Here is a 17,025-nt window from a genome sequence, read left to right as displayed (position 1 = left end):
GCGGAGGATGAATCTCAGTTGCCTCCATGTCTGAGACCGTCAATCCGTGCATCTTATCACGTGGCTTGTTGAGCCTCACGCTATTCTCCGCGGCATCCACGCACAACCCCACGTGCGAGAACCACATTATAGCGACCACAAGGAGGTTAACCCAACATTACTCTACCCACCCTAGCAACCGGGCCAACTGGTTGCTTAGGAAGCCTGACTGGAGTCACTCAGCATGCCCTGGATTCCAACTTGCGACTCCAGGTGTGGTAGTCAGCGTCTTTACTTGCTGAGCTAACCAGACCCCCTTGCTTTTGTTCTTGACAAGATTCCTGAGGTTTGCCATCTACATTAGTAAACAAATACTGGTGTGGTGCTGGTCTACAAACAACTACCCAAGGATGTGAGTGTGTGTTTTTGGGTATGTGTTTCACTGTAGTGTATATGACACAATTGCATTCAGTCATAAACACTTGCTTCATTAGGCAGCTGAGGCTGTGCGTTACATGCTACATTGAGCCACCTCTGGCCCTTTCGTCTCTTTTGCTCACACACCCTTTCCCTGCAAAACCCAATCACCAGAAAGCACAATTAAATTTCATGACTATGCATATTTGTGCTTCCCATTTTCATTTATTACAAAGGGCATTCATTAATCTACCTTTTTTTCCCAGGGAATGGATTTTCATTTTAGTGAGGTGTGACAGATACTGAGGTGAACTTACCAAGAGATGGCTAATTAAATCAGCAGTAAAATGCACAAGCTAGAGCTTTCTCTCTTTTTTTGCCCACATCTGATAAGAGCCAATGTGTGGTATATGGAAAGGAAGAGATACTTTCTCTCCATTCCAATTTCAGCAGTTTGAGGTAAAATATTAAATCACAAATAAATGTAAGTGCTCAAACTGAGTGAGAAAATTGGCTGCCGTGGATGGAGGCTCTCAGAAAATGAATAGATAGCAAGCTAAAAGCTAAACAACATTCACCATAAAAGCAGACACTTTTAAAACTGCAACTAAAACACAAATTTTAAGGTGAAAACAAATGAGGCACATCTACCAAGTGAGGCAGTGAAATGAATGATGGTAGGACCAAATAGTGAACCCTGTGGCACACCTACACTGACACATGTATGAAGGAATCTGTCTTGATGCCTGTTTACACCTGATATTAAAATCAGGTTTCAGGTAATCCGGTCACAAGTGGTCAGGTGATATAGTGTCTCACAAATGCGTTTCCTGTGACCATGTGAATGGATTTTGAGGTGAGGGTTGCTAATTTCATGACTACATACATCAATAACTATATCATTACGTGTTGGCAACACTGCATGTTGACAAAGTGCCAAAAAGTAAGAAAAAACAAGGGAAAAAAGCACAAATAAATTGACAGACTCTTCCAGATAATCTTGAATTTTAATCTAAGCACAAAGGTGGTATTTTTGAAACCATCATAGTTTAAAACCTTGTTTTAGCACAATGAGTGATTGACAGGTAAGTAGGTGGTTTTGCTGCTGTCTAGGACACATTAGGATGGATAAGATTTTACACTACAAATATAGCAATGTTCCAGTGTGTTGCCATTTGGACCCCATATACACCTGTATTTAACACTGTCCACTTCTGATCGGAGTACCATGTATAAACAGGGTTTTGGTTCAGTATACGCTTATGTGAACCACAGAGGTGTTAAAGCCATTGCAGGCCTATAGAAATGCTTTTTAAGCCAGGCTCAAGAAAGAATCGAGACCTCAACAGCACACAATACTATGTATGTGTGTGGCCTTTCTGTTATGAACAGCATGCAGTCTGCTGATCCCCATTAATGTGATTTATAGCTTCACCGAGATATACTCCTCTAAGGCTGCATTTGTTTAACAGTGTGCAGGTCTGTACGTTTGCATATGAGAGAGTGAAATAATATTTTTTTTTACAAAATTGTTACTGTGTGTGCAGGTGTGCATTCCCATAACTGTTACAGCATTTCCCTCTGTCAGCAGATAGTGTGTGTGGGGGGGGGGGGGATATCCTATCAAACATTGCCAAATTACATAAGGAACTGCACATGCACTTATAGTCCAATAAACTCAATGCACTCTTCACTGTTCTGAGTAAGGTCAGAGTTGTGCACTCTTGTCATGTTCAATGTCACCTTTAAGGAGTATAAAGATAAAGAAATTCCTGGTCCTTTATTAATATGCATGCGGAGGGGACAGCCTCCTCTGATAACGCTCTTGTTATCTGGTGGGTTGACAAGCTGTACTCCAAGTCTCACTGGAGGTTGTATAAACTAAGAAGCAATCACACCTTCTAATGTTATTTTATGTATTATAGCTAGTTTTTATGTACTAAGATCAATGGCAGCGAAGGTTCTATGACTGTGGATAGACAAGACAACATTGTGTTTATGTGGATGCTATAGAGCGCAACAGTCTGGTTCCGGAAATAAAAATCCAATTCCTGTTTGAACAATTAATAATAATTTATATACCTTTAAAGACTTACTGTAAGCTCCGAGGTGGTTAATCAATTTTATATCTTTTTCTGAAGCCATCAGTCTGCGTTATTTGATCTTTATATAAAAAAATAAATAAAATAAAACAAAAAAAATGTTTATTAGAGGAATTCCTGGTGAAGAACTGCACTGGAAAAAGTGCCACCAATAAGAGAAACGTGGCAAACAACCCACGTGCGGTAAAAGAGCCTAGCAGGGACCACCCACTCCCATGATGCAATGTGAATGATGCCATCAAGTCTCCCTAAACTGTCAAACTAATTACGTATATATATATATATATATATATATATATATATATATATATATATATATATATATATATATATATATCACACACACACACAACAGTCAGTTCCGGTCCTCGAATCTGATTGGACGAGAGACGTTCCATGAGCACTGATGGTCTCACACCATCAGCACTGCGACGCTTCACTGTGTGCGCATCACTCCGCTTGTGTTCATGCCATTCTAAACTAAAGTGTAAGAGCAGTGCATATGAGCTACTGTTTGTCTCTTACATGTATTTTTTTTTTTTTTTTGACATTACATATGTTAGCCAGCAGGTGGTGGCAAAAGATCATTTTTGTGTGTAATATTAGCCAGTTAGGTGACGTGAAGTGAATCTGCATCAGCCAGTGTTTACATACAACAGCTCTTCGAGATCGCTTGCATTACTACTACACTACTAAAGCTAGGAAATAGCTTTAAACGGCTTTAAACTAACAACTTCAGCATTATGGCTCTTCACAGCTGAGAGACACAACAGACTGTTTAATTACAGAACTCAAGGCGCTTATCTCTTACCAGAGTTTTCACATTGGAGAGGAAATACTGTTCAAAATGGTGGAGGACATTGCGGTTTCTATAGTGAAAGACACTTGCGCACCGGCTACCGCGAAATAGGGAGAAATACCCCCGCTTGGATGCTATTTTCCACTGAGAAAGCTGATCTTCAGAAAACTGACAGCATCTCTGCATGGGAGTGGCAACAGGTGATCGCACACACTCCATCTCTCTCTCTCTCTCTCTCTCTCTCTCTCTCTCACACACACACACACACCCATCCATCCTGGTTTATCCAATAACTTGTTAGAAACAGCACAAGCCGTAATACTATTTCTGAAGTGACATTTTTGAATTACTAACAAAGGCTTGGACGCATCATTTGGTTTGAACCAGCAACAGCAGATTCTGATCCATCGCTTAAGAAAGTAGTTCCATGCACAAATGCGTTTTTATGACCGTACTCAGTTTTTCCTCTTTTTTTATATATATATATATATATATATACACACACACACACCGATCAGCCACAACATTAAATCCACCTGCCTAATATTGTGTAGACCCCCTTCGTGCCGCCAAAACAGCGCCAACCCGCATTTCAGAATAGCATTCTGAGATGATATTCTTCTCACCACAATTGTACAGAGTGGTTATCTGAGTTACTGTAGACTTAGTCAGTTCGAACCAGTCTGGCCATTCTCTGTTGACCTCTCTCAACAACAAGGCATTTCCGTCCACAGAACTGCCCCTCACTGGATGTTTTTTGTTTTTGGCACCATTTGGAGTAAATTCTAGAGACTATTGTGCATGAAAATCCCAGGAGATCAGCAGTTACAGAAACACTCAAACCAGCCTGTCTGGCACCAACAATCATGCCACGGTCAAAATCACTGAGATCACATTTTCCCCATTCTGATGGTTGATGTGAACATTAACTGCTCCTGACCCGTATGCATTGAACTGCTGCCACACAATTGGCTGATTAGATAATTGCATAAATAAGCAGGTGTACAGGTGTACCTAACAAATTGTCTGGTGACTGTATATGCCGTAGAAAATGTTTAATTTAGTCTAGTTTACATTGTGAATTCATGCGCCAATTACACTCTGTTATTGTAATTTATAATGACACTGACACTATTGCAAAGATGAGTGTATAAAAGTGTTACTGTGCAGAATAAAGAAAATAGAATAGACAGGCTTATCTTACTTTGGGCATTTGTGTGAATGGCTTTCGCTGCAGATGGCACATGAGTGAAGCAGTATATAAAACAAAAGAGTGAATGGGCACATGAGAGTATTTGAGTAGATTTAATTCCTTTATAGACTAATTAAACAAACAAACAAACAAACAAAACAAAAAAATTGCATGACATGGTCTTGGAAAATGTGTCTAAGCAAATGATTGTACAGATTTTGCTGTCGGCCTCAAGGTATATGGAGCTATAGGTCACGCCTACTGATGACGTGGACCAATGGCAATAAGAAGTTGTTTAGCAGCCAGTAAGAATTTTCCCTTAAAGTTTGCCCAGGCGCACTGTTACGATCCACGGAAACAAACGCAACAACGTCTTTTTGGACAGATTTTGTTCTAAATGACGTCACAACTGTTCATTCTTATATTTCGTATGAAGTATATCTGGGGCTTGAGTCACTAAAAAGAAGTGGCTCATTAGAGTCAGTCATTGGGGAATCAGGTCACCCTGTGTGTTTAACGCTGTAGATTCAGTACGAAGCAGCGCTGCTGCTGAATTGCACTGCAGGAGTATTTTAGTACGGTGTTCTGCCCGCATTGGCGGACAATTGTGCTCTTAGGGAACTTTAATGGAACCGAAAGTCATGAAAATCATAGTATTCCGGTATTTAAAAATGTTCTCTGTTCCCAACCCTATTCAGGAGCCATTATGCTGCTCTATCTTGGAGTAAAGCCCGCAAAACAAGTACACAGGCCCCAAAATTTGATTAGCTATGTTGTGACATTTGATGTTATCCGTGCCCCTACCCTTTCAAAGTGGTAAGCACAGAGCATAAAAGAAAGCAGGCCAAAGGTTAACTATAAAATGACCAGTGAACTGGGCTGCAGCCACTTCAAACAACGAGCCTTGTGGGTGTATTTATAAGGCTCACAGCTTTTGTGGTAAATTGGACCATTTTACCAAATCATAAAGTCTCTATATTACTGAAGGGTTTCACTGGTCCAACCTGCTATCAGGTTGTGTCATAAAGAATTGTAAGTGAGTTATTAAAACCCACTAAGTGCTGAAAAAGTGACCAACGGGACAGCCGGAATTTGCCATGGCATCTCTAGGGTCCTGTTTACTCCATAAATTGGCCCCTGAGAGGGCAGGAGGCATCCGGCTTGCCTAGTTAAAGTGATGGACATGACTCTGGTGCATTGATTTTCCCTATGTCTGAACACTCTCTCCATACATCTCACCGGCAAGCAGGAAACAAAGAGGTAACCTCTTGCAGGTTCATGCTCCCTTTCTCTAATCTCTAACGTTTAGTTTAGACTGTGTCTCTGACTGGTACACAGCAACAATAACTCACCTCTTAAATTATCCCTATATAAGACTGACCTTATCTCTCAAAGCGCCATTGAATTGGCTATCACTACAGAGTGGAACTGATGCATGAAAGGGAAAACTGAAGGAGAACTGCTACAAACTTTTCAGCTATTAAGCTGGTGAATTCATGATTTTTCTCCTTGATTCTATCTGGTAGCAAGCAAATGCCATCCAGTCTGATGAGTAACGATCTCTATTTTCCCTTACAAATTTCTTTCCATGGTAAAGCTGGCAGAGTAAAGGACTTAATTAAGTTAATTAGCCTAACTTAATTAGGCTGTTTAGTGGGTCGGTCAGTCTGTCAAGGCTCTGACTGATGGCTGCGCTTGTAAAGATAATCGTCCCCAGAACACAAACTTGACATCAAAAAGAATATTAAAAGGTTAGTGCACCACAAAAAAAATGTAAGCTCTGTCATCATGTTGTTTTAACACTGTATGACTTTCATCTGTGATACACAAAAGCATGTGTATGGTAGAATATTAGCCTCAGTCACAATTCATTTCATTGTATGGAAAAATTATGCAGTCAAAGTGAATGGTGACTGAGACAAACATTATGCCTAACATTTGCTTTTGTGTTCCACTAAAGAAATTGGTATAGGCTTTGTTAAAATACTGTATATAGGTGAATAAATGATGATAGAATTTAAAATTTTTTGGTGAACTATTCCCTTTAACCTTGTGTGACCCCGCATCCACATGCGTAGACGTTGTATTTTGGCTTTGCTATACGCAACGCATAATTTTAATTAATTTAAACCAACTGAATATTGTCCACAAAACTCTAGACTGTCATTTAAGGGTTAAACTTCTGGCGCACTGAGTCATGTGACACAACAGCATGGCGTCAATTTCCTTTAAGCGTTTTTACGGGTGCAGAGCCAACAAAAGTGCCTCTGGTAAGAAACCTCTTTAAATTTTTTCATTAAAACCTGTTTGGGTGTAAAGAGTAGCATCTCTAGTTTAGTTTGATGTGCTGCTTTAAAAAAATCATTCATTTTTCGCACATCAGCATGCTAATAAACATGATGGGACATTTTGGGACATTATTCCCTTGAATAAACATGTAGGTCGTTTTGCTTCATTTTAATAACAGTTTTGTTATATTTGTTTTTTTTATTATTACTGTACAATACAGTTCTATTCATTAAAATGGGTTCATCCAAGAGGCATTATATGGATTTAGGATGAAAATAAGATGCATTTTGAACTGTTCTGAGACCAGTGCAGACAGACAGCACACTGGAGGTTAAGTTCACTAAATAAAGAGCAAGGGAGCATCCTATGCAGCTAAGTGCCTTCACTCCTAAAATCCGACCAAAAGTTCAGTTTCAGGCTGCAGATGATGTTTTAAACACTCAACATGTTTGGCAGACATGTGACAATGGTAATCAGTACTTAGATTCAGAATTTATAATATATAATTTTATTTTAACATGGCTGGCACTGATTGGATGATGCTGGCCATTACTTTGCATCAGAATTATTTATGCTAATTTCTGATGTAATGTCTGTAACGCCTCAAAAACATGAATAACCAACACTCCTGGAAACATAATAAACAATCTGATTTAATAAATCGGGCTTTCTATAGCTTGGTATTATTTAAAATTTCACAACTTAATCCCGCTATCCACATGTGGACATCGATTTAAAAAAAAAAAAAAATGTTTACTAGGTGCTACCAGTTACAAATTAAAAGGGGAAATGGAAAATGCACACATCAGTCACGCTCGGGTCTCAGGAGGTTAACAACTCAAATCCATAAATAATGACACACTTCACAAAGTGTCTATTTGATCTGTAAAGTGCTACATAGATAACCAAGAGGACAGTCCCAGTTAATTAGGGTAGTTTGAACGTAAACCTCGAGGTCAAGTGGTAGCCTACTTTAAAACCTGTTTCATGTCGGGATGATAAAAATCCATTTCTCTTACTAATATACGTAATTGCTGCATAAACAAGGCTTTTGACCCAAAAGTCTGCAAAATGGCTGAATTAATAACCCACAAAAGCCATTCTTAAGGTATTTTCAATTCCCGCTAGAGCAGGGTGCACCTCGTGGCATTTCAAACACACTGCAAATCTGTTGGAACATTTTATCACTAGGGTGAGCTGCGGTGACATGCGGGTGTAAATAAAGCTCAAACAAGCCCTTCTCCAGCACCTAACGGGCTCTCGAACTAAAGGCCATCCGTATATTATGGCAGGACTGTCATTTTATTACCCGAATCAATTCGGCAGGGCTCCGAGGTGACAGCAAAGGGATATGGCCTTCGTTGGCCGGGGGGTTATCTAACGTGCGCAGGCAGGGAAACACACAGCCTGCGTAATGAACTCAGCTCTAGCTAATAAAGACTTTATTGCTGGGCCACGTATGAACTGATACTAGCATTGGCCCTTTACACTGGCATGCTAATAAACTAATGAAAATGAGCTTTTTCCTCTCTATTTTTGGGGGCGGGGGGATAGGCAAATGCAATTAAGTGATTAAATAACACAAACGTCTCGACGCGACAAATCATCCACCGAGAAACAACTTAAACAACATTTTCTATTAATCAAGACCTTAGAGGCAATAACCCATTTTTGGTGACCTTTAAAAAGATAATGAGTGAAAGAAATGCACGAGAGACAGATAACTACATGACAAGCTCAAAAGTATCTCGTACCCTGCAATCAACATCTGTAACTCCCCTGTATTGGCCCCTGTCTCAGGGGCCACAGCAGAGAAATCCTCCCCCCACATGAAAAAAGGACCTCATCTCCTAGTACTTTTAGCACTGTGGACTTCTAGAAAGTAAAGTCTCATAAAAACATTTTTCATACTCTAATTGTTAAAAGTCTACTAACAATGTGCATCAGTGAATGCTCGTTCATCACAGGAGATGTATGTCATTTTTTGCTATTGCATTTCAATGGAAGTGACTGTGATGGAATTACATTTTTAAAGCTTTTGAAATAAAAAGGCCTCCTTTTTCTTGCTAAGGCTAATTTGATGGCTAACATTTTATGTTAGCACAGTATACACACAACTAAATAATATTTTCACACTTTTTGCATAATTTGGCAAGATTATAACTTGATTGGAAATGACGCCCAATAAAAATATTCTGCACTCAGGTGATATTTACCTTGAAGTTTTCTTCAAACATCACTTGTCTCATATTTTATGGCAAATAAGCTCATCAATGACCCTTTTGTTGACTTGGTTAACAAGTACACTAACATTGGAAAAAATGTATTAGGGGCAACATTGCTTAGTGTAGGACAGGCATAATTTTTAATTATATCTTCACTTCATACATTTTGAAATGGTTTATTTTTTTTATTTCACTCTGTTTACATTATTATAATATTAAACATGTAATACATTTGTTATTATTTTAATGGATTTTCATAGTTTAATATTGAAAGTCTGGGCCTGGGACAAGGCTAAAACAGTAAAATCTATACAGAAAAGGCATTTGAAAAGCACCAAAAAGAAATTATGAAGGCATGGAACATTTTGTGCCCCAGGGCCCCATGCTCCTTTGATCCGGCCCTGGCTACATGTATAACAGTTTGAGGTCTATAGTGAGCTTTTTGCAGGGAGAGCCTGTCAACAGGCCACCGGGTTTGAATGAGAGGCTGAAAAAAATAGATGTCTCCACGAGGTTTGAACCTCTCGTCTCTGTCTCTGTCCCGCTAATGCTCCCCGCTCGCATCTAGAAGTCAAGGCTAGAAGGGATAACATATCGCCTCTTCAGTTCCACGCTTCTGAAGTGCTACTTCTTCATTCCACAGCAGCAAACTGAAGTGTTGCTCTTCTTTAATGTCGAGCCCCACAATCTTGCCCAGGAAAATTACGGATGAAGCTGGATTCATTTTAAGATGGCATTTAAAACACAACAACAACATCTGGACAAACCGCAGGTAAAGAGGTTCACAGCATGGCAGACTACAGAACTTAAAGTACTTAAACACAGCACTCATCTCCAGAGTAATCTTTTGATTCCTACAATGGAATCAATTATGTTTCAAATGGCAGTTAGTGCTAAAAGACTTTTACCCTCCACCCCAACTGTTTGTTGCAATTGTCATTTATGCCTGTACAACTAGTATGATGATTCTTTAGCCAAATACATTGATGACATTTTAAATGTAATATAGTGGTAATGTAGTTCTGAGAAAACCTGTACAAAACATTGTTTGAAAGTCTACTCTATTACTCATTAGGGATAAAAAATATTATCATGACAGATGGATTTATTGGATGACAGAGTGAACAGCACAAATCACATTCATCCTCAAATTTTCAATTCTGATCTGGGCCACTTTTCTATGTGGAAATTAATCTATGTATCAGTTTTTTGCAATGTGACTTCAGTGTAAATGGTGAAGATGAAAGATGATTTTTTTTTTTTTTTTTTTGACAATCTAATTTGACCTCCATCATAATTGTGAGCTTGATTTACTCTTGGCATGGATAATTAAACTATAATTTATGACATACACTACATGAAGAATTATTGTTGACACTTTAAACAGTGACAATAGAAGTTAAAATGAGACTTGATATAAACTAAATGTCTCTTTCATTTAATGATATCACAAGGTTTTTGATATTACAAGGTAGGTTTTTATTTTTTTTAATGTAAAGTTGATTAGTTAAGGAACATCGTCTGTTAGTGTCTGGTATGTGCCACATTTAAAAGGTCATACAAAATCAGATTTGAGCAGAAAATCAGAAATAGCCACTTCGGCTTGCAGTGTGTACGTAGCCTAACTGCTAGTGTGCAAAAGCTACATTTGGACTAGCTACACAAAAAACATTTTCTGTTGCCTGTCCTGTCATCACCGCTATAATGTTTAGCTTGGGAAAGGATATTAAATGACGGCATTAGGATGAGCAAGAAATCCAAGGGGGACAACAGAAGCCAGGTAGTGAGGGTGAGATAAGACAGCGGATCCTATAAAAACCACGCATAGCACGAGTGTGACAGGGAAAGCGACTGAGCGAATAAGATCAAGGAAGAAAGACAGAGAGGTGTGTGGCCTAGTTCTCATTGGGAATGTGTGTGTATGTGAGTGTGTGTATGATTAAACAGGATTGTGTCTGGACTCTGAGGGTCCTCAGGGAGCGCTGGTCTCGTGGCACGCTGTCACTGAACATATTTTAAAGGCAAAGACTTGTTTAATCCCTGTGCCCCTGGTGCACCTCCCACAGTCTAAAGCTCTTTTCTCTGTCACCACTCGCCTTCCTTCCACGCCTTTTGTTCTGAACTGCACAGCTCTTATTCTGTAGCAGCAGCTTACTGATCCGCAGCTTTTCTTTTACACCTTTGACTTATATTAGCCCTATTTACAAAAGATACACAGCACACTCAAAGGGGGTCTTGCAGCAAAAACATAATTCTTTATCAGCCAATTTTATGAGCAAGAAATTAGGCCGTTTTACATGCATTGGAAACAAATGTGTCCTGTAAAAATGTGTTGTATTTCAAACCCAGTGGACAAAACAAATTACTCAGAGGCCGCTCTTTCTTAGCTCTGGAGACTATAATGGATTTATGTTTCATCGAAGTATCGACTTGATCTCTGATGCTTCTTCTAAAGTTCTTATAAGAAATTCAAATAATTAGATAATTGCTGAAATACAGTATGTGAGATCAGTATTAGATTACTTCTGGTACTGATTACAAATTACACAATAAAAATTGTAATCAGTAACATAATCTTTTAGATTACACTTTTTTTAATCTAATTTGATTACTTTTGCATTATTATTGCATGTTACAAATGAAAATCTCATTTTAAATTTAAGTTCCAACCTTTCATTTGTAAATATGAAATTAAACAACAATTTCCTATTTGTCACTACCTGATCACCCCCCACCCCCAATCTAAAGTAATGCAGTCCATAAAAAAGTAATCTGATTATGCACATTTAAAAATGCAATCTAATTACAAGTACTTGATTTTTATAATCTGATTACGTAATCCACATTACATGTTGTTTCTAACCAACACTTTGTAGGATTATAGAGCTAGAAAATTAACTTTTTCACATGTGAGTTCTTTAATGCGTGCTGTAATTAAAAAATGTCACCTTACACTTCACAGCAAATGCACTGGATGACAGATTATATATTATCAAATATAAACTCATTTAGCACTTTATTAGGAACACCTGTACACCTAGTTATTCGTGCAATTATCTAATCAGCCAATTGTGTGGCCGCAGTGCAATGCATAAAATCATCAGGTCAGGTCAGGAGCTTCAGTGAATGTTTAAATCAACCATCAGAATGGGGGAAAAATTATCTCAGTGATTTCGAGTGTGGCATGAATGTTGGTGCCAGATGGGCTGGTTTGATTATTTCTGTAACTGCTGATCTCCTGGGATTTTCATGCACAACAGTCTCTAGGGTTTACTCAGAAAAAACAAAAAAACATCCAGTGAACGGTAGTTCTATTGACGGAAATGCCTTGTTGATGAGAGAGGTCAGCGGTGAATGGCCATACTGGTTCAAGCTAACAGAAAAGCTACGGTAACTCAGATAACCACTCTGTACAATTGTAGTGAGAAGAACAGCATCTCAGAATGCACAACAAGTCGAACCTTGAGGCAGATGGGCTACAACAGCAGAGGACCATGTCTGGCACTTTATTAGGACCATGGTGTTCCTAATAAAGTGCTCAGTGAGTGTATAATGTGATTTTTAGATGTTTATAATGATTGATTATGATAGATAAGATGTGATCACGACTGCCGCATATACGCACCGCCATGCTGTTTACATTGGCATCGGCTTAAAACTTTCATTTTTTTATTATTTGAATGTTCGTAACAAACAATAAAGATATTGTGACTATTTGAGCAGCTGGTTCATTATAACAACTGCTTCAGTCCCTCTCTGCTGGTAAACAGCAGCACCCCTACAAAAAACGAGAGTTCAAACTTGCCACAAATTTGCCACTGATCAATTTTACATGCAGATGAGCTTTGCGGCAAATTGTCCAATGTTGCCAAAGGTTTGCTGCAGGTTCACCACTACCGGTGAAAAGCTGCAAACAAAATCACAAGCTCATCTGCATGTAAAAATGAGTGGCAAATTTGCAGCTAGTTTGCCAGAACTCTAGATTTTTTTGTAAGTGCATGAATGCTCTGCTGAGTGTAATCTCACCGGTTTGATTGTACGTGTGATAGGGTTAATGTGTACAATATATCTCATATAATTTGGTCTTTGAAGAATTGGATGAGAAATCAACGAGTTCATATTGAAAACTTCTCTTCTGAAACTCTAGAGGAGGCACATGTGAGATTACAAGGGTCTTTTTCTTAGGAGACCTCAGCAAAAGTCTCAATTTGCTTTTCATTTAATCTCATTGCTGTCTAGCAGAAACAACTGAGATATTTAAAGAGATCTCATTTGTTATTTTTGTTTTCCATGGAAAGAATCATTGTATGACAGATAATATGGTTACAAAACTATATTTGACATACATTGTCATAAACAAGCCTAACCAAGATGGTTACCATTTATCTTAGCATCTCCACACTAAGCTTAGTGAGCAGACGCTAAAATAATTACTAACCATCTTGCAGTATCTGCATTCTATCTCACTCTCTGCTTTAACCTTTTAATTTTAATCGTGAGCAATAATTCCATGTTACACTTTCCACCACGTAGTCAGACCACCATAATTTTTCATATTTTACTTTCTCTTCAGCAAACATCAATTAACCCCCATTTTCCATGCCGCTAGAGTCTGGCTAGCTGGACTGTCCATTAAAAGATAAATTGGAAAGCAGATGCATTTATTAACTTAATTAGGTTTCCAAGACGACACACACCGCTTTTGATTGCACTGTAATTCAATAAGAAACTGAAATTAAATGTTTGGGAGAATGTGAATGCACTTGCTATTTTCCAAAAATAATGTTAAAATATCAGTTTACAGGAAAACCTAAGCCAACAATAAGGATCAACTGTGTTTTTAGGTAAATGCTGTCATGTTTGGAGGCATGCTGAGATGTGTGGCGGCTCTGAGTGCTGAGTTCCTGAGGCTTGGGAAGGAAGACATATGGGAATTAAAACAGTGGCCATCTTTCACAGTTGGTGGCATTTGAACGCTCTTGCGACTTCAAACACAAGCCACTTTGCTTTTATCTGCAATTAAGAGAGCCAGGGAGGCGATAAGACCGGTAAGAGTATTTATAGCATGTGGGGTAGAGATTTCATTTTGTATTTACTAAAATCCCATCAAGGAGTGCTATAGAGAGGTGTCCAGTTCACTAAAGCTATACACAAGAATTAAACTATAGCTGGCTCCTAGCCCAACGTATCTCTCATTTGGCAGTACGTTTTAGTGTCAAAATGGGAAATTTTGAAGAACATTTAGGCCATCTCCATACTAATCCATTTTCACTTGAAAACTCGTTTTTCAGTTTCCTATCGTCACCGTTTTCCAAGGTATGTGGTAAAGAGCATTTTCGAAAGTTTCCATTTTCAGTGGAGGAAAACACCGTTCCAGTATCAATAACAAGCATAAACAAAGCAAAATCAATGCGTTTTCAAGTGAAAATGTAGTAGTGCGGACGTGGCCTTAACTCACAAGACAGGAAATTTGGAAAGATTTAAAGGCTCAGTAAGTGAATTCAACAGTTTAGCAAATTTCCCCCATTTTGCTTAATTCAACCACATGCCCTCTCTCCAAAGATCCACCCTTAAAAAACATGTCAGCAACCTGATCTCGGCAAAACCGAACACAGGCAAAGAACATTTCCGGTTGGCTAGGTTTCTGTTTAAGCACGGGCCTAATGGCTAACGCATGTGCTCTGAAACATTGAGCCATGGTGCTCATGAATCCAATGTAAGTTCAAATTCTGCTTGAAACATTTTACAGTCTTATTTCTCCCTTAAATTCCAATTATTTCCTATCTCTATTATTTCCACAATAGAGCTGTTCAGCCATGACATCAATTTTAATCCGAACCCGGAAGACTAATTCGCCATGGGTTCCCTCAGTATTTTCCTTTGGGTTTTTATAATGGGGCTTTTCAATGGTTTTTCAATGAGTAAAGTAAGGACTGTGGTAAACATTACTTGACGACACGTGCACGTTTTGTTCTAAAACATAAATAACACACTTTCCTACCACAAACCTTAGTTTTGAAGCTGCCATTTAAATATATATATATATATATATATATATACAGGTGCATCTCAATAAATTAGAATGTCGTGGAAAAGTTCATTTATTTCAGTAATTCAACTCAAACTGTGAAACTCGTGTATTAAATAAATTCAATGCACACAGACTGAAGTAGTTTAAGTCTTTGGTTCTTTTAATTGTGATGATTTTGGCCCACATTTAACAAAAACCCACCAATTCACTATCTCAAAAAATTAGAATATGGTGACATGCCAATCAGCTAATCAAATCAAAACACCTGCAAAGGTTTCCTGAGCCTTCAAAATGGTCTCTCAGTTTGGTTCACTAGGCTACACAATCATGGGGAAGACTGCTGATCTGACAGTTGTCCAGAAGACAATCATTGACACCCTTCACAAGGAGGGTAAGCCACAAACATTCATTGCCAAAGAAGCTGGCTGTTCACAGAGTGCTGTATCCAAGCATGTTAACAGAAAGTTGAGTGGAAGGAAAAAGTGTGGAAGAAAAAGATGCACAACCAACCGAGAGAACAGCACCCTTATGAGGATTGTCAAGCTAAATCGATTCAAGAATTTGGGTGAAATTCACAAGGAATGGACTGAGGCTGGGGTCAAGGCATCAAGAGCCACCACACACAGACATGTCAAGGAATTTGGCTACAGTTGTCGTATTCCTCTTGTTAAGCCACTCCTGAACCACAGACAACGTCAGAGGCGTCTTACCTGGGCTAAGGAGAAGACGAACTGGACTGTTGCCCAGTGGTCCAAAGTCCTCTTTTCAGATGAGAGCAAGTTTTGTATTTCATTTGGAAACCAAGGTCCTAGAGTCTGGAGGAAGGGTGGAGAAGCTCATAGCCCAAGTTGCTTGAAGTCCAGTGTTAAGTTTCCACAGTCTGTGATGATTTGGGGTGCAATGTCATCTGCTGGTGTTGGTCCATTGTGTTTTTTGAAAACCAAAGTCACTGCACCCGTTTACCAAGAAATCTTGGAGCACTTCATGCTTCCTTCTGCTGACCAGCTTTTTAAAGATGCTGATTTCATTTTCCAGCAGGATTTGGCACCTGCCCACACTGCCAAAAGCACCAAAAGTTGGTTAAATGACCATGGTGTTGGTGTGCTTGACTGGCCAGCAAACTCACCAGACCTGAACCCCATAAAGAATCTATGGGGTATTGTCAAGAGGAAAATAAGAAACAAGAGACCAACAAATGCAGATGAGCTGAAGGCCACTGTCAAAGAAACCTGGGCTTCCATACCACCTCGGCAGTGCCACAAACTGATCACCTCCATGCCACGCCAAATTGAGGCAGTAATTAAAGCAAAAGGAGCCCCTACCAAGTATTGAGTACATATACAGTAAATGAACATACTTTCCAGAAGGCCAACAATCCACTAAAAATGTTTTTTTTTATTGGTCTTATGATGTATTCTAATTTTTTGAGATAGTGAATTGGTGGGTTTTTGTTAAATGTGAGCCAAAATCATCACAATTAAAAGAACCAAAGACTTAAACTAGTTCAGTCTGTGTGCACTGAATTTATTTAATACACGAGTTTCACAATTTGAGTTGAATTACTGAAATAAATGAACTTTTCCACGACATTCTAATTTATTGAGATGCACCTGTATATATATATATATATATATATATATATATATATATATATATATATATATATATATATAATTAAGTATGCAATTCACTACAGCTTCAAAATTCACGTTTGAGGTTTGAAAGTGTGTAATTTATGTTATAGAACAAAACGTCCATGAATCGTCAAGTAATGTTTACCACAGTCCTTACTTTACACTTAAGTTGAAAAACCCTTGGCGAATTCTCTTCCAGGTTTTTGGCCTACAAACTGAACAGCTCTATACAAAGTGGCAAAAGATATTATTTCAAAACTGTAGAAAAAAAAATACATATGCAATTATTAATATAAACCTACTATTTGTATAATATCCACAATTTTTAGTACTATCCATCTGCCAAAATGGAATACT

General features: G+C 38.5%; 1 protein-coding gene across 1 annotated transcript in view; it reads right to left on the bottom strand.

The window, feature by feature from the left end:
* The window catches only part of LOC127425322 (PHD finger protein 14), a 145,305-nt gene that overhangs the window by 10,110 nt on the left and 118,170 nt on the right, over positions 1-17,025 (bottom strand). The window lies entirely within an intron of this gene.

The sequence above is a fragment of the Myxocyprinus asiaticus genome, chromosome 34 (genome assembly GCF_019703515.2).
Source record: "Myxocyprinus asiaticus isolate MX2 ecotype Aquarium Trade chromosome 34, UBuf_Myxa_2, whole genome shotgun sequence".
Classification (NCBI taxonomy): domain Eukaryota; kingdom Metazoa; phylum Chordata; class Actinopteri; order Cypriniformes; family Catostomidae; genus Myxocyprinus; species Myxocyprinus asiaticus.
The sequence above is the reverse complement of the archived record's forward strand: the minus strand, read 5'-3'. Positions and strand labels throughout refer to the sequence as shown.